Source organism: Scaptodrosophila lebanonensis, unplaced genomic scaffold (genome assembly GCF_003285725.1).
Source record: "Scaptodrosophila lebanonensis strain 11010-0011.00,11010-0021.00 unplaced genomic scaffold, SlebRS2 tig00000401-arrow-arrow-pilon, whole genome shotgun sequence".
NCBI lineage: Eukaryota > Metazoa > Arthropoda > Insecta > Diptera > Drosophilidae > Scaptodrosophila > Scaptodrosophila lebanonensis.
This window is the reverse complement of record NW_022060674.1, coordinates 32,141-52,108: the sequence shown is the minus strand read 5'-3', so window position 1 is coordinate 52,108 and position 19,968 is coordinate 32,141. Positions and strand designations below refer to the sequence as shown.

Below are 19,968 nucleotides of genomic sequence, written 5' to 3'. Positions count from 1 at the left end.
TTTTTCTAATAAATGAAAATATATTTATACAACCTCAACTCATATGGGACTACCCCCTGAATTTAAGCATATTAATTAGGGGAGGAAAAGAAACTAACAAGGATTTTCTTAGTAGCGGCGAGCGAAAAGAAAACAGTTCAGCACTAAGTCACTTTGTCTATATGGCAAATGTGAGATGCAGTGTATGGAACATCTATATTCTAGTATGAGAAATTAACGATTTAAGTCCTTCTTAAATGAGGCCATTTACCCATAGAGGGTGCCAGGCCCGTATAACGTTAATGATTACTAGATGATGATTTCCAAAGAGTCGTGTTGCTTGATAGTGCAGCACTAAGTGGGTGGTAAACTCCATCTAAAACTAAATATAACCATGAGACCGATAGTAAACAAGTACCGTGAGGGAAAGTTGAAAAGAACTCTGAATAGAGAGTTAAATAGTACGTGAAACTGCTTAGAGGTTAAGCCCGATGAACCTGAATATCCATTATGGGAAATTCATCATTATAATTATAATATTTAATAAATATTATTAATAATAGTGTGCATTTTTCCCATATAAGGACATTGTAATCTATTAGCATATACAAAAATTTATCATAAAATATGGCTTATAGTTTATTCAAATTATTATGGCTTGCCCATTGATAACATAGAATAAATGTCATTAAATTTGATAAAGTGCTGATAGATTGATATGAAATACAGTGTGTTAATTTTTCGAAATTATATAATGATATTTATATCTATGATATTTATATTTATTATAGGCACTTGTATGATTAACAATGCGAAAGATTCAGGATACCTTCGGGACCCGTCTTGAAACACGGACCAAGGAGTCTAACATATATGCAAGTCATTGGGATTTATTTTATAAACCTAATGGCGTAATTAACTTGACTACCAATACAAATGGGATTAGTTTTTAAATTATTTTATATAGTTTATTAATTCAATCCCGGGGCGCTCTATATAGTTATGTATAATAATATTTATATTATTTATACCTCTAACTGGAACGTACCTTGAGCATATATGCTGTGACCCGAAAGATGGTGAACTATACTTGATCAGGTTGAAGTCAGGGGAAACCCTGATGGAAGACCGAAACAGTTCTGACGTGCAAATCGATTGTCAGAATTGAGTATAGGGGCGAAAGACCAATCGAACCATCTAGTAGCTGGTTCCTTCCGAAGTTTCCCTCAGGATAGCTGGTGCATTTATATATTGCATAAAATAATCTTATCTGGTAAAGCGAATGATTAGAGGCCTTAGGGTCGAAACGATCTTAACCTATTCTCAAACTTTAAATGGGTAAGAACCTTAACTTTCTTGAAATGAAGTTTAAGGTTATGATATAATGTGCCCAGTGGGCCACTTTTGGTAAGCAGAACTGGCGCTGTGGGATGAACCAAACGTAATGTTACGGTGCCCAAATTAACAACTCATGCAGATACCATGAAAGGCGTTGGTTGCTTAAAACAGCAGGACGGTGGACATGGAAGTCGTAATCCGCTAAGGAGTGTGTAACAACTCACCTGCCGAAGCAACTAGCCCTTAAAATGGATGGCGCTTAAGTTGTATACCTATACATTACCGCTAAAGTAAATGATTCATATTTATATAAAAATATAAATTTTGAAACTTTAGTGAGTAGGAAGGTACAATGGTGTGCGTAGAAGTGTTTGGCGTAAGCCTGCATGGAGCCGCCATTGGTACAGATCTTGGTGGTAGTAGCAAATAATCGAATGAGACCTTGGAGGACTGAAGTGGAGAAGGGTTTCGTGTGAACAGTGGTTGATCACGAGTTAGTCGGTCCTAAGTTCAAGGCGAAAGCCGAAAATTTTCAAGTAAAAATATATATATATATATATACACAACATACATATTATTATTGATACACTTGAATAATTTTGAACGAAAGGGAATACGGTTCCAATTCCGTAACCTGTTGAGTATCCGTTTGTTATTAAATATGGGCCTTGTGCTCATCCTGGCAACAGGAACGACCATAAAGAAGCCGTCGAGAGATATCGGAAGAGTTTTCTTTTCTGTTTTATAGCCGTACTACCATGGAAGTCTTTCGCAGAGAGATATGGTAGATGGGCTAGAAGAGCATGACATATACTGTTGTGTCGATATTTTCTCCTCGGACCTTGAAAATTTATGGTGGGGACACGCAAACTTCTCAACAGGCCGTACCAATATCCGCAGCTGGTCTCCAAGGTGAAGAGTCTCTAGTCGATGGAATAATGTAGGTAAGGAAAGTCGGCAAATTAGATCCGTAACTTCGGGATAAGGATTGGCTCTGAAGATTGAGATAATCGGGCTTGATTGGGAAACAATAACATGGTTTATGTTCTCGTTCTGGGTAAATAGAATTTCGATTATTTTTAATGATCGTCATTTGTTCCCCGGATTGTTAGTTACGTAGCCAATTGTGGAACTTTCTTGCTAAAATTTTTAAGAATACTAATCTGGAGGGGTTAAACCTTTCAGTTTTAGCTCTTTTAAATTATAACGATTATCAATTAACAATCAATTCAGAACTGGCACGGACTTGGGGAATCCGACTGTCTAATTAAAACAAAGCATTGTGATGGCCCTAGCGGGTGTTGACACAATGTGATTTCTGCCCAGTGCTCTGAATGTCAACGTGAAGAAATTCAAGTAAGCGCGGGTCAACGGCGGGAGTAACTATGACTCTCTTAAGGTAGCCAAATGCCTCGTCATCTAATTAGTGACGCGCATGAATGGATTAACGAGATTCCTACTGTCCCTATCTACTCAGTTTGCTTTTGACAGTCGTCGCGAGTAGACCTGCTACGAAAGTGCGCGCATCGATCGTATAGTAAGTTTTGCCCAGCAAAAACGGTAAATCGTATGGTAAATCATACGGTAAATCGTTCTGTGAAATCGTTCTGTGAAATACACACACAAACAAGTTGTTTACTACAAATTGTAGTAAACAAGTGGATTAAGCGCTGAAATTGCGGTAAATTGCAATAAGGCGCCAAGCTATATATACATACAGTGCTCAGTGCCAAGGTCAGACTAAAAGCTTGTACACATACTTGTGCCAGTATACCAGTGTGTTAGTGCGTGTAGCTTTGTAAGCTCATCTAGCTTACAAAAGCCATCGCCAGGGGGCGCGTTAAGCCCAATAGACATTAAAAGCTGCAATAGAGAGCTTTGGAGCTTTTGAGCTTTTGAGCTTTGGGTTCGATCTTTTGCGATCTTTTCGATCTTTGCGATCTTTGCGATCTTTGCGATCTTTGCGATCTTTTCGATCTTTTCGATCTCTTCGATCTTTTCGATCTTTTCGATCTTTTGTTCTGGTTAGTGCACCAGCTTTATTCTAGGTGAGTGTCTTTGCTCACTTAAGCAGTTTAAAATGGAGGAGAATGGGCCTAAGGGCCGTGCTGCTTTGCAAAGCGAGGACGGCGATACCAGTGCCATGGAGTTTTCCGACGCTTCGGTAGGCAGTATCAAACGTGCCAAACGCTCCAAGGAGGGCAAAAAGAAGCGTGAAGCCGCGGGGCCGCTAAGCCCGATTGCCAATGAAGCCGCATTGGCGAAGAGGCATTGTGACAACAATAGCGCTGCCCAATCTGAAGCCGAGTTTGTGTTCAGTAAGCCCATGCCTGTCCCTGTCCAGTCCGTTATTGCCGAATCCCTCCCAGCACCCACCCCAGCTGCCACCAAAACCGCTGCCGTTCAGAATCAAGCCGAAGAATGTAAAGCGTGTGAAATAGTCGAAAAAGGGTATCCGGCGATCCTCGCGGAGATATCCAAAGTTCAACTAAGCGTCAACGAAGCGATTGCCAAGGCCGGACTTGGTCACGAGCCCACCATGGCCATTTACAGGGCCATTAAAAAATACGACGAACTCATCTTATCTCTTTCCGTGAGAAACGCAGTTTTGGAAAGCAGATGCCAGGTAATGCCCCAAATGAAACCCTCTGCTGTCCCACCCGTTAGCCCTCCATATACTGTTGCGACAATGACTGCTCCCACCCCTACTGCCCCTGGTGTACGTATGGCACACGTGAAACCAGAGCCCCAATCCTACGCAGCAGTTGTCTCTTGCGATGATCCCAATGTATCAGTTGCGGAGAAAATCAAAACGGAGATTTTACAAACAGCGGGAGTACGAGTGCAAGGAATAAAAGAGCTGAAGAACGGTAAAGTTCTCTTGAGTATGCCGACTCCCGGAGAATGTAACAAAATTGTTAATAACAAGAAGTTCAAGGAGATCGGACTGGAAGTGGAGAAAAATAAAGGGATCAGACCCAGGATAACTGTATTTAGTGTGGACACAACACTGACGCCTGAGGTATTCATGGAGGAGCTCTATGACAAAAACTTTAAAGACGACTTCACTCGGGGTGCCTTCCAAAAGGCCGTACACCTGGAGACGAAGCCATGGACGAATGAAAACGGCAACAACATTAACCTGACGCTTGAAATGGACGAGAAATCGCTGGCTATAGGGGAAAAATGGGGTCATATCTACATCAAGTGGATGTCATACCGTTTCCGGCCCATCGTGCGCACCTATGCTTGCCATAGGTGTGTCAGTTTTGACCACAAGGTGGCCCAGTGTCGCTTCAAGACCGATGTATGCCGCCAGTGCGGCCAAGAGGGACACACTGCAGCCAAGTGCAACACTGCGGCGGACTGCCGTAATTGTAGATTCAAGGGGCTACCCTCGGGGCATCTAATGCTGTCCGAGACCTGCCCGATATACGCAACGGTGCTAGCAAGGGTGCAAGCTAGACATTAATCATGTTTAGTGTCCTTCAGGCAAATTGTGGGAGATGCAGCGACGCAACAATAGAGTGTGGGGTTAGGATAAGGAATTCTGGATACACCTTCGCTCTGATCCAGGAACCTTATGTTAGCCCCCACTTGGATCGCGTTACTGGACTGCCATCCAGTATGCGAGTCTACACAGACAGGAGGAAGAAGGCGGCCATCGTTGTGGATGACCCTGATGTCGTGTGCGTCCAAATGGAGGACCTTACAACGGACCTTGGGGTATGCGTGAGAGTGACGGGTGGCTTTGGCACAGCCTACCTGTCCTCCGTATACTGCCAATTTGGAGCGGATATTGAGCCGTATCTAGGCTACTTGGATGCGGTGTTGTTGCGCGCTAGCAACACGCCTGCCATCCTCGGACTCGACGCGAACGCAGTATCCCCCCTGTGGTTTAGCAAGGTCTCTGATGCGAATCAGGGACATTTAAACCAACAGCGGGGTGAGCTGCTGGCTGAGTGGATCACGGGAAGTAGTGCTGGAGCGCTAAATGAATACAGCGAGGTATTCACCTTCGATGGACCGAACGGGAGGAGTGACATTGACGTCACAATCGCCAACGACGCAGCATTGGTATGGGCTGCATACCAATGGAGAGTGGACGAGTGGGTCCTGAGTGACCACAACAGAATCTCTGTTGTGGTGACACCTGGACCCCAGAACGCAGTTGAGAGTACCATTACTCCTGTGCCGTCCTGGAATCTCGCGAGAGCGCGTTGGCGATTGTTCGATGAGGAGGTCATCGGAGGAGCGGAGGCGATTTCGGCGGATGCACCGATGGATGAACAGGTAGCGGCCCTACGGTCTGTCGTACACCATGCGTGCGACAGGGCGATAGGACGCCGTGAGACGAGCACAGTTCGGAGAGTGAACTGGTGGACGGCCGAGTTGGACGGCATGCGCCGACGGGTGAGGAGAGTGCGACGCCGAAGGCAGTATGCGCGTCGTCATCACACCGATGACGAGCGGCTTCTTGCTACTGAGCTGAGGATTGCCTTGGCTCAGTACAAGAAGCAAATACTGAAGGCGAAGGAGGATGATTGGCGGCGTTTTGTGCAGGAGCACAGGGACGACCCGTGGGGGCATGTGTACCGGATCTGCAATAACAGACGCAGAGGAAACGCCGAGATAGGGTCGCTTCGGGCCAATGGCGAGACAGTCGTTTCGTGGAACGACTGTGCGCGAGTGCTCCTCCGCAACTTTTTCCCAGTTGCGGAGTCCAGAGCTCCCATAGCCATTGCCGAAGTTGCCCCTCCAGCTCTCGAGGTTTCGGAGGTGTCTGCGTGTATTGCGCGGTTGAGGAGCAGGCGATCGCCAGGATTGGACGGGATCACTGGAGCGGTTGCAAAGGCGGTCTGGAGAGCTATCCCCCAGCACTTGGCAGCGTTGTATTCCCGCTGTTTAGCAAGTGGATACTTCCCGGAAGAGTGGAAGCGGCCACGTGTGGTCGCTTTGCTCAAAGGGCCTGATGGGAACAGGAGCGATCCTGCTTCCTATCGAGGTATCTGCTTGCTGCCGGTGTTCGGTAAAGTGCTGGAGGCGATCATGGTGGACCGTCTCAAGGAGGCAGTGCCGGAAGGCTGCAGATGGCAATTCGGCTTTAAGCCTGGACGCTGCGTGGAGGACGCGTGGAGGCACGTGACAAGCACGGTCGCGGCCAGCCCGGCCCGATACGTGCTTGGATTATTCGTGGACTTCAAAGGAGCCTTCGACCACTTGGAGTGGAGTTACGTAATGCGCCGACTGGACGACGCGGGATGCCGTGAAATTGGCTTGTGGCAGAGCTACTTTTCTGGCAGGAGCGCGTCCATGTTGAGTAATCATGGAGAGGAGACTGTGTCGGTAACTCGAGGTTGCCCACAGGGGTCCATTAGCGGTCCATATATTTGGAATTTGGCAATGGACGTGTTGCTGAGGAGGCTGGAGCAGGAGTGCACCTTCAGCGCTTATGCTGATGACCTGCTCATCCTCGTGGAGGCGAACGCGAGACGTGCGTTGGAAGAGGAGAGCGAGCGGCTGATGAGCATCGTCGGAGAGTGGGGTGCCGAAGCAGGCGTTTCGGTATCCACCACCAAGACGCACATCATGCTGCTGAAAGGTACTTTGGCACGCAGCAGACCTCCCTGGGTACGTTACCGGGGGATGGCTCTGCCGTACGTGCCCTGCACAAAGTACCTGGGCATTATGGTCGGCGAGCGGATGAGCTTTATGCCGCACATAGTGTCCCTACGCGGGAAGATGCTGGGCGTCGCGGGACGATTGGCGCGAGTGCTTCGCGTTGACTGGGGCCTCAGTCCGGAGGCGAAGAGAACCATCTATGCGGGCCTGATGATACCGTGCGCACTGTTTGGTGCGTCGGTATGGTACCGACAGGCAGGGCAGGTTGCGCCCAAGAGGCGCCTCAACACTGCCAGTGTGTCGCACAGTCTCGACGGTCGCGCTACAGGTGCTGGCAGGAGCCGCACCGTTTGACTTGGTTGCCAAGCAATTGGCAATCATGTTCAAACTGCGCAAGGGCTACCCGCTGGAGGAGGGAGAGTGGCTGCACGGCCAGGACTTGGCGGACGTGGATAAGAGGCAGAGGAAGGCGCTGCTAGACGAATGCCTGCTACGTGAGTGGCAGCTCCGATGGGATGACGACGGTGAGTGCGGGCGCACGACCCATCGTTTTTTCCCAGACGCAGGCTTCGTCTACAGTCGCAGGAGCTTCAGGTTCAGCCTGCGTGCTGGATTCCTGATGACGGGACATGGCTCGATGAACGAGTTTCTGCACAGGAGAGGCATCGCCGACGCGCCTGCATGCTCATGCGGCGCTGAGGAGGAGGATTGGCTGCACATCTTGTGTGTATGCCCGCTGTACGCGGATCTTCGTGACCTCGCAGGACTCGGGATTGAGTGGAGGAGCGGCATCTGGAGGGTGTCTGGTGTGACGGAGACGCCAGAGAGGATGCAGAGGTTGGAGGCGTTCGCTGACGCTGTGTTCGCACGGCGTCGGCAACGTGATGAACAGCCGGTGAACATTGGGCTGCCAGTCCCGGGCTAAAATCAGCCAAAACTGGCACCTCCCCCGTGTGATGGCGGGGCTTAGAATACCATCTCAGCGGTCACGGCTTGTCGTATGAGGCGACTGATGTGGCAAAAAGCTGGTTAACCCATCCGTGCTGTCGGGCAAAAGGGCCAGGGCTCACCGAGTCCTACTCATGCCGCTGTTCAGGGCGGTATGAGTTGAAGTTTCGGTACTACGGGTTGGGGAGTTCTCCAAGGGCTCCCCATTGAGGTAGGCCCCCTTGTGGGAGTATCGTAGTGGCTGTGGTTGTCACCTACATCGCGGGTAGAGTATTGGCTTCGGCCTTTATTCGGCGTGGAGTTGCGTTTTCCAACCGGGCGCTGCGACCCTGAGAGCAGCAGAGGTGTTTAGATGCACTTCGCCTCCCATCCAAGAGGGGGATATATGCCCGACAAGCATATATCCCGAATTGGTACTGGCGAAGCTCCCACTGTATTTGCTGGTGGTTGTTAGCTGGGGCGACTGGTTTGGCGCATCGTACCAAAACCCGTGCACTGTAGTCGGTCTTGTGTACATACACACTGTGAATGCAGTGTGTATGCACACTTGTCTGACTTGAGTGTTGTGGTAGTAAACCCTTTGTAGTGGTACACGCCACATAAAACAAATCCCGGAGAGATCCGTGACGAATGTCCCTATCTACTATCTAGCGAAACCACAGCCAAGGGAACGGGCTTGGAATAATTAGCGGGGAAAGAAGACCCTTTTGAGCTTGACTCTAATCTGGCAGTGTAAGGAGACATAAGAGGTGTAGAATAAGTGGGAGATATTAGATTTCGGTTTAGTATCGCCAATGAAATACCACTACTCTTATTGTTTCCTTACTTACTTGATTAAATGGAACGTGTATCATTTCCTAGCCATTATACGGATATATTTTTATATATCTTATGGTATTGGGTTTTGATGCAAGCTTCTTGATCAAAGTATCATGAGTTTGTTATATAATTGCAAAAAAATTCTAATAATGAGAGGATGCGCATTTATGTGTATTTTCAATTTATGAATTTGGTATAACTCCAATTACTCCGGTATGATCCAATTCAAGGACATTGCCAGGTAGGGAGTTTGACTGGGGCGGTACATCTCTCAAATAATAACGGAGGTGTCCCAAGGCCAGCTCAGTGCGGACAGAAACCACACATAGAGCAAAAGGGCAAAAGCTGACTTGATCTCGGTGTCCAGTACACACAGGGACAGCAAAAGCTCGGCCTATCGATCCTTTTGGTTTAAAGAGTTTTTAACAAGAGGTGTCAGAAAAGTTACCATAGGGATAACTGGCTTGTGGCGGCCAAGCGTTCATAGCGACGTCGCTTTTTGATCCTTCGATGTCGGCTCTTCCTATCATTGTGAAGCAAAATTCACCAAGCGTTGGATTGTTCACCCATGCAAGGGAACGTGAGCTGGGTTTAGACCGTCGTGAGACAGGTTAGTTTTACCCTACTAATGACAAAAACGTTGTTGCGACAGCATTCCTGCGTAGTACGAGAGGAACCGCAGGTACGGACCTATGGCACAATACTTGTTCGAGCGAACAGTGGTATGACGCTACGTCCGTTGGATTATGCCTGAACGCCTCTAAGGTCGTATCCGTGCTGGACTGCAATGATAAAAATGGGGCAATTTGCATTGTATGGCTTCTAAATCATTAAAAGTTTATATGCATTTATAAACGACAATGAATATGTGATGCCAATGTTATGAGTAACATAGTTAACTTTGGAGGATCTTCGATCACCTGGTGCCAATGCTAGTTACTTATTAAAACATTATTTAATACAATGACAAAGCCTAGAATCAATTGTAAACGACTTTTGTAACGGGCAAGGTGTTGTAAGTGGTTGAGCAGCTGCCATACTGCGATCCACTGAAGCTTATCCTTTGCTTGATGATTCGACGATATATATAATATGTTTATATATAAAAATATACGACTTCGCAATGGTTTTGTACATTGTGCATGTAGTATATATAATAATATATAATAATATATATATATATATAGAGTCAATCGAGAATCATCAATAATGGTAGCCGGTGTTTCACTCACTGTTGGTGGTGGTGTGTGTATTCATTAAGGCCTGCCATTATTATTAATTATTATTATTTTTTTTATATATATATTTAACCTATATATATTATAACCACCCACCTATATACTACAAAATAATATACATAATGGTGTCCCTATGTATAAAATTAATATATACTTGTCTCTTTGAGCATGCGAAAAGTCTTAAGTATATAATAACTCTATGTATATCACTTTGGAATGTGTACATAGAGTATCAGAAATGTTATAAACAAGAACGCGCATGCCAATTACTATATTCTAGTATAGTATTGGCTCGTGTAAATATATAATATATACAAGTCAATATATACTTGCCCCTTGGAGCATATGCGAAAAGTCTTAAGTATATATGTATCACTATGAAATGTGTACATAAGTATATCAGAAATGTTACAAACAAGCACACCCGCACGCCAATTTTACTATATTATAGTATTGGCATGTGTAAATATATACTTGCCCTTGACTTGAGCATATGCGAAAAGTCTTAAGTATATAATAACTCTATGTATCACTATGGAATGTGTACATAGTATATCAGAAATGTTACAAACAAGCACACCCGCACGCCAATTTTACTATATTATAGTATTGGCATGTGTAAATATATACTTGCCCTTGACTTGAGCTTATGCGAAAAGTCTTAAGTATATAATAACTCTATGTATCACTATGGAATGTGTACATAGTATATCAGAAATGTTATTATGATAAACACACTATAAATGTATTTATGTTATGGAGGTGCATAAATACATATAATATATATGGGTTTTACTAAAGTCTGGTGGAATTTAAAGTAAGCCCATATATACAAATGGTGTCCCAAGGTATTATAATAAATATAGTGTGTTTATTCATAATAAACACACTATAAATGTATTTATGTTTGGTTTGGAGGTGCATAAATACATATAATATATATGGGTTTTACTAAAGTCTGGTGGAATTTAAAGTAAGCCCATATATACAAATGGTGTCCCAAGGTATTATAATAAATATAGTGTGTTTATTCATAATAAACACACTATAAATGTATTTATGTTTGGTTTGGAGGTGCATAAATACATATAATATATATGGGTTTTACTAAAGTCTGGTGGAATTTAAAGGTGCATAAATACATATAATATATATGGGTTTTACTAAAGTCTGGTGGAATTTAAAGTAAGCCCATATATACAAATGGTGTCCCAAGGTATTATAATAAATATAGTGTGTTTATTCATAATAAACACACTATAAATGTATTTATGTTTGGTTTGGAGGTGCATAAATACATATAATATATATGGGTTTTACTAAAGTCTGGTGGAATTTAAAGTAAGCCCATATATACAAATGGTGTCCCAAGGTATTATAATAAATATAGTGTGTTTATTCATAATAAACACACTATAAATGTATTTATGTTTGGTTTGGAGGTGCATAAATACATATAATATATATGGGTTTTACTAAAGTCTGGTGGAATTTAAAGTAAGCCCATATATACAAATGGTGTCCCAAGGTATTATAATAAATATAGTGTGTTTATTCATTATAAACACACTATATATGAAGTAACCCATGTGTTAAAATAAATATAGTGTGTTTATTAATAATAAACACACTATATATGAAGTAACCCATGCATTAAAATACAGTGTGTTTATTCCAAACAAACACACTATAAACGTATTTAACCTACAGAGGTAAATGTCATTTTAGTCATATTTTATATAAAATGCTACCGCATAAAGAAATAGTGGCACAAAACACCTATAGAGTCAGTGGTGTTATCGCACCATGAAGAAAAATTTTCCTTCATAATATATACAAGTGTTTGTTCAAGCAACAGACACCATGTATATATAGGTGTTTTGTGCCACTACTTCTTTATGCTGTAGCATTTTATATGAAATGTATTACTAAAATAACATGCATTTGTATAGTTAAAATAAATATAGTGTGTTTATTCAAAATAAACACACTACATATGAAGTAGCTCATGCATTAAAATAAATATAGTGTGTTTATTCATAATAAACACACTATATATGAAATAACCTATGCATTAAAATATAGTGTGCTTATTCATTATAAACACACTATATATGAAGTAACCCATGTGTTAAAATAAATATAGTGTGTTTATTCCAAATAAACACACTATAAATGTATTTATGTTTGGTTTGGAGGTGCATAAATACATGTTGAATTTAGTGGTACATTTTGAAAAAATGCTACCGCAGATAGAAGTAGTGGCACAAAACATACTTGTGGAGTGTGCTTCTGCACGAAGAAGTAAAATTACTTTTTCATATAAATTAATGTAGTGGCGGCATTAATAGTGCAGATGCATTTAGTATAGAATATATATGGGTTTTACTATAGTCTGGTTGAATTTAAAGTAAGCCCATATATAAAAATGGTGTCCCAAGGTATTAAAATAAATATAGTGTGTTTATTCATAATAAACACACTATAAATGTATTTATGTTTGGAGGTGCATAAAATACATATAATATATATGGGTTTTACTAAAGTCTGGTGGAATTTAAAGTAAGCCCATATATACAAATGGTGTCCCAAGGTATTAAAATAAATATAGTGTGTTTATTCGTAATAAACACACTATAAATGTATTTATGTTTGGTTATGGAGGTGCATAAATACATGTTGAATTTAGTGGTACATTTTGAAAAAATGCTACCGCAGATAGAAGTAGTGGCACAAAAAATACTTGTGGAGTGTGCTTCTGCACGAAGAAGTAAAATTACTTTTTCATATAAATTAATGTAGTGGCGGCATTAATAGTGCAGATGCATTTAGTATAGAATATATATGGGTTTTACTATAGTCTGGTTGAATTTAAAGTAAGCCCATATATAAAAATGGTGTCCCAAGGTATTAAAATAAATATAGTGTGTTTATTCATAATAAACACAATATAAATGTATTTATGTTTGGAGGTGCATAAAATACATATAATATATATGGGTTTTACTAAAGTCTGGTGGAATTTAAAGTAAGCCCATATATACAAATGGTGTCCCAAGGTATTAAAATAAATATAGTGTGTTTATTCGTAATAAACACACTATAAATGTATTTATGTTTGGTTATGGAGGTGCATAAATACATGTTGAATTTAGTGGTACATTTTGAAAAAATGCTACCGCAGATAGAAGTAGTGGCACAAAACATACTTGTGGAGTGTGCTTCTGCACGAAGAAGTAAAATTACTTTTTCATATAAATTAATGTAGTGGCGGCATTAATAGTGCAGATGCATTTAGTATAGAATATATATGGGTTTTACTATAGTCTGGTTGAATTTAAAGTAAGCCCATATATAAAAATGGTGTCCCAAGGTATTAAAATAAATATAGTGTGTTTATTCATAATAAACACAATATAAATGTATTTATGTTTGGAGGTGCATAAAATACATATAATATATATGGGTTTTACTAAAGTCTGGTGGAATTTAAAGTAAGCCCATATATACAAATGGTGTCCCAAGGTATTAAAATAAATATAGTGTGTTTATTCGTAATAAACACACTATAAATGTATTTATGTTTGGTTATGGAGGTGCATAAATACATGTTGAATTTAGTGGTACATTTTGAAAAAATGCTACTGCAGATAGAAGTAGTGGCACAAAACTACTTCATGGAGTTAGCATCAGCACGAAGTAAAATTACTTCATATAATATTTAATGAACTGACGAATTATAATATGGCAGCAACATATAAATAAATAGACACATCAGTATAATAATATATAGTGGAGAAGCTTGATTCTATTATAGTAAATATTTTTTTATTATAATAGAAGGCTTGATAATTTAGTGGTATATTTTGAAAAAAAGGTGTCACATAAAGAAGTAGTGGCACAAAACTACTTCATGGAGTTAGCATCAGCACGAAGTAAAATTACTTCATATAATATTTAATGAACTGGGGCATCATTAAAATAATAGTGCTTATAGAGATGCGGTTGACGAATTATAATATGGCAGCAACATATAAATAAATAGACACATCAGTATAATAATATATAGTGGAGAAGCTTGATTCTATTATAGTAAATATTTTTTTATTATAATAGAAGGCTTGATAATTTAGTGGTATATTTTGAAAAAAAGGTGTCACATAAAGAAATAGTGGCACAAAACTACTTCATATGGCAAAGAGAAATCAATGATTTCAAATAAATCCTGTATATTCGTAGCGTAATATACATAAAGATAGTTGTAATATTTTACTTCTATCGTTAATTTTTACTATGTATATGGTTCTTTCGTATCGACAGTTTGTTCCTTTTTATGGTTCATTACGACTGGTCGTTAGAATCCCTCTATACAGAAAAAGATATTTGGGAGTAGGAAAAACCAAACAAGTCCGACCTGGTTGCCCCTATATCGTTAATTAGTCTGGTGTGATACATTAAGAACTATGTTCTTAATGAGTTTTTGATATACTATAGGTGTATAAAAATTATACACAATTAATATAGTGTACAAAGACAGAAACACAGTACACATGTATTTATACATGTGTAAAATTTTATATATAGTTATTGGGGAGGCTATTATATAAAATGAAAAATTAATAGTTATAACTTGTTATGACTTATTAATAAAAAAAAAGTATTTGCGCTATATAAAATAGCGTTAAATAACAAAATGAACAAACAAACAAAAAGACACATTATTTGTGTATATATTTTTAATATGTACGCAAAAAATAGTGTGTTATATGTGTTGTATGTATATTTCTCCTACCTTAGCTCATCGCGAGTGAAGATGGGTAGAGTTATATATAATAACACACACATAATATATGAAATTATAAATTTCATATTCAAAATGAATTAATTTATTTAATTCATACTAAATAAATGTTACAAGCACACAAATATTTTCAGAAAGTGAAAATATAAAAATATTTTTGAACGAAATGTTACATATTATTATAGATTAGTCTATAAAAATAAATGTTCATTATATATCCTACATTAATAATATTAATGCTTTATAAAAATATGTTACTACACACATAAAATACATGTTACCAAACATCAAAGGCATATTATTAAAAATGAATAATATATATATATATATATCCAAGAAAAATAATAATGCTTATGAATTTACTTAAAATGGGGACAACCAACACATACAAGTAAAACATATAAAATATATGTTACTTGAAATAAAAAGCATAAAAATATTATGCTTAAATATATATAAAATAACACAAATATATAAGCGAAGTGTTATTAAAAAAGCGTTGGTAATAAAAAGCATATTATAATAAAATGGAATAATATATAAACATTCAAACAAAAATAATATTATGCCAAAATATATATGGAGACCAAACACCCGATACACATATGTTTATTGAAATGAAAAAGCATTATATAATATTATTAAATATAAAAATGACGAATATGAATGCCGTATAAGAAGATGGATAGAACTTATTTGGACAAAAAAAAATCTATATGTATATTATATTTTTATTCAAAAATATATTATTAAATTGCCAATTTTATAAAAAAAAATGTTGCCACACAATACATACAAAAGAAGTATATATTATATTGATAATGCAAAATATTTCCGCCCATACAAAAGCAAATGAAGAAAAACACACACTACTATATGTACAAATAAATCCGCCCGTCGCCGCCCTGGCAAAAAGCATTATTATGCAAAAATGTACACAGTACACAAAAAGTATATATAATATATATACAAGATTTTGTTCCGCCCAAACAAACAAAAGCTTAAAAAGCAAAACACAAATTATATATAAAATAACATTATTCTGGTTGATCCTGCCAGTAGTTATATGCTTGTCTCAAAGATTAAGCCATGCATGTCTAAGTACACACGAATTAACAGTGAAACCGCAAAAGGCTCATTATATCAGTTATGGTTCCTTTGATCGTTAACAGTTACTTGGATAACTGTGGTAATTCTAGAGCTAATACATGCAATTAAAACACGGACCTTTTGGAACGTGTGCTTTTATTAGACAAAAACCAAGCGGTCGCAAGATCGTTATATTGGTTGAACTCTAGATAACATGCAGATCGTATGGTCTTGTACCGACGACAGATCTTTCAAATGTCTGCCCTATCAACTTTTGATGGTAGTATTTAGGACTACCATGGTTGCAACGGGTAACGGGGAATCAGGGTTCGATTCCGGAGAGGGAGCCTGAGAAACGGCTACCACATCTAAGGAAGGCAGCAGGCGCGTAAATTACCCACTCCCAGCTCGGGGAGGTAGTGACGAAAAATAACAATACAGGACTCATATCCGAGGCCCTGTAATTGGAATGAGTACACTTTAAATCCTTTAACAAGGACCAATTGGAGGGCAAGTCTGGTGCCAGCAGCCGCGGTAATTCCAGCTCCAATAGCGTATATTAAAGTTGTTGCGGTTAAAACGTTCGTAGTTGAACTTGTGCTTCATACGGGTAGTACAACATACAATTGTAGTTAGTACTATACCTTTATGTATGTAAGCGTATTACCGGTGGAGTTCTTATATATATATAAAAAACGATGCCAGCTAGCAATTGGGTGTAGCTACTTTTATGGCTCTTAAAGGAATTGACGGAAGGGCACCACCAGGAGTGGAGCCTGCGGCTTAATTTGACTCAACACGGGAAAACTTACCAGGTCCGAACATAAGCGTGTAAGACAGATTGATAGCTCTTTCTCGAATCTATGGGTGGTGGTGCATGGCCGTTCTTAGTTCGTGGAGTGATTTGTCTGGTTAATTCCGATAACGAACGAGACTCAAATATATTAAATAGATATCTTCAGGATTATGGTGTTGAAGCTTATATAGCCTTCAATTCATGGTGGATAGTAAAATGTTTATCATGATTGAATGTGTTTATATAAGTGGAGCCGTACCTGTTGGTTTGTCCCATTATAAGGACACTAGCTTCTTAAATGGACAAATTGCGTCTAGCAATAATGAGATTGAGCAATGACAGGTCTGTGATGCCCTTAGATGTCCTGGGCTGCACTCGCGCTACAATGAAAGTATCAACGTGTATTTCCTAGACCGAGAGGTCCGGGTAAACCGCTGAACCACTTTCATGCTTGGGATTGTGAACTGAAACTGTTCATATGAACTTGGAATTCCCAGTAAGTGTGAGTCATTAACTCGCATTGATTACGTCCCTGCCCTTTGTACACACCGCCCGTCGCTACTACCGATTGAATTATTTAGTGAGGTCTCCGGACGTGATCACTGTGACGCCTCGTGTGTTACGGTTGTTTCGCAAAAGTTGACCGAACTTGATTATAAGTGTTGTACCTATTTTTCACGCAGACGTGTGTGAGAATGCCCAGGTTAATGCTTTAATATAATCGATGAAAATAATCCACATATGCTACAAAAAACTGATTATATTAAACTAAGTCTTTACGCAACATATTTATATAGAAAGGTCAATCAAATTAAATCAATACATATATATATGTTTTGATTTAAAATATTATTGCTAAATAATTGTATTGCTTCATTATTAATTTATAAGTTGCATACAATGGAAAAAACATGCAATAATAAACACCTAAATTAAACAATGTTGTACCTATTTTTCACATACTACTTGTGTGTGAAAATGCCCAGGTTAATGTTTAATATAATCGATGAAAAATAATCAAATCCATACATATAAAATTATATATGCTACAAAAAACTGATTATATTAAACTAAGTCATTACGCAGCATTTATTTAGGTCTAAATACAATTTATTGAAGGAATTGATATATGCCAATAAAATGGTGTATTTTTAATTTCTTTCAATAAAATCATATATGACATATAAAAACAAACAAAAACACCAATATAAAACTCTAAGCGGTGGATCACTCGGCTCATGGGTCGATGAAGAACGCAGCAAACTGTGCGTCATCGTGTGAACTGCAGGACACATGAACATCGACATTTTGAACGCATATCGCAGTCCATGCTGTTATGTACTTTAATTAATTTTGAAGTGCTGCTTGGACTACATATGGTTGAGGGTTGTAAGACTATGCTAATTAAGTTGCTTAATAAATATTTTGTTTAATATACAAAATATTTAAAGCATATGGTATATTATTGGATATATATATTCATATATTCATAATATTAAGAGCATATAATACAATATATATATGAAATGAAACACACACATCATCTCATAGATATACAAACATAATATTCCTATATAAAATTGTATATGAGAGTGATGAAAAGAAGAAAATTTATACTTTCTTTTTTTTCACACAATTCATTTAATACTGAGGAATGTCTAGCATAAAATACATTTTATCTAGAATTGCCTCTTATTAATGTTGTGCGAATATAAATATAAAAAGAATATAAAAAGTATAAAAATGATTGGGACTATGAACTTTTTCTTTTTTTAAATGAATTTTAATGGGTAGTTGTGTTCTCATTTCACATAAAATATATATATATATGTATTAAATATATTAGAAATTTTAACACATTTCTAATAAATGAAAATATATTTATATTTATACAACCTCAACTCATATGGGACTACCCCCTGAATTTAAGCATATTAATTAGGGGAGGAAAAGAAACTAACAAGGATTTTCTTAGTAGCGGCGAGCGAAAAGAAAACAGTTCAGCACTAAGTCACTTTGTCTATATGGCAAATGTGAGATGCAGTGTATGGAACATCTATATTCTAGTATGAGAAATTAACGATTTAAGTCCTTCTTAAATGAGGCCATTTACCCATAGAGGGTGCCAGGCCCGTATAACGTTAATGATTACTAGATGATGATTTCCAAAGAGTCGTGTTGCTTGATAGTGCAGCACTAAGTGGGTGGTAAACTCCATCTAAAACTAAATATAACCATGAGACCGATAGTAAACAAGTACCGTGAGGGAAAGTTGAAAAGAACTCTGAATAGAGAGTTAAATAGTACGTGAAACTGCTTAGAGATTAAGCCCGATGAACCTGAATATCCATTATGGGAAATTCATCATTATAATTATAATATTTAATAAATATTATTAATAATAGTGTGCATTTTTCCCATATAAGGACATTGTAATCTATTAGCATATACAAAAATTTATCATAAAATATGGCTTATAGTTTATTCAAATTATTATGGCTTGCCCATTGATAACATAGAATAAATGTCATTAAATTTGATAAAGTGCTGATAGATTGATATGAAATACAGTGTGTTAATTTTTCGAAATTATATAATGATATTTATATCTATGATATTTATATTTATTATAGGCACTTGTATGATTAACAATGCGAAAGATTCAGGATACCTTCGGGACCCGTCTTGAAACACGGACCAAGGAGTCTAACATATATGCAAGTCATTGGGATTTATTTTATAAACCTAATGGCGTAATTAACTTGACTACCAATACAAATGGGATTAGTTTTTAAATTATTTTATATAGTTTATTAATTCAATCCCGGGGCGCTCTATATAGTTATGTATAATAATATTTATATTATTTATACCTCTAACTGGAACGTACCTTGAGCATATATGCTGTGACCCGAAAGATGGTGAACTATACTTGATCAGGTTGAAGTCAGGGGAAACCCTGATGGAAGACCGAAACAGTTCTGACGTGCAAATCGATTGTCAGAATTGAGTATAGGGGCGAAAGACCAATCGAACCATCTAGTAGCTGGTTCCTTCCGAAGTTTCCCTCAGGATAGCTGGTGCATTTATATATTGCATAAAATAATCTTATCTGGTAAAGCGAATGATTAGAGGCCTTAGGGTCGAAACGATCTTAACCTATTCTCAAACTTTAAATGGGTAAGAACCTTAACTTTCTTGAAATGAAGTTTAAGGTTATGATATAATGTGCCCAGTGGGCCACTTTTGGTAAGCAGAACTGGCGCTGTGGGATGAACCAAACGTAATGTTACGGTGCCCAAATTAACAACTCATGCAGATACCATGAAAGGCGTTGG

General features: G+C 38.8%; 1 non-coding gene and 1 pseudogene across 1 annotated transcript; both read left to right on the top strand.

Moving 5' to 3' along the window:
• Positions 1 to 29: 29 nt before the first annotated feature.
• On the top strand, positions 30 to 9,785 carry LOC115630254 (annotated as a pseudogene).
• An 8,056-nt stretch (positions 9,786 to 17,841) lies between these two features.
• On the top strand, positions 17,842 to 18,020 carry LOC115630255. Its single transcript, XR_003996085.1, has one exon. It is a non-coding gene; the product is annotated as a 5.8S ribosomal RNA (ribosomal RNA).
• Positions 18,021 to 19,968: the final 1,948 nt, after the last annotated feature.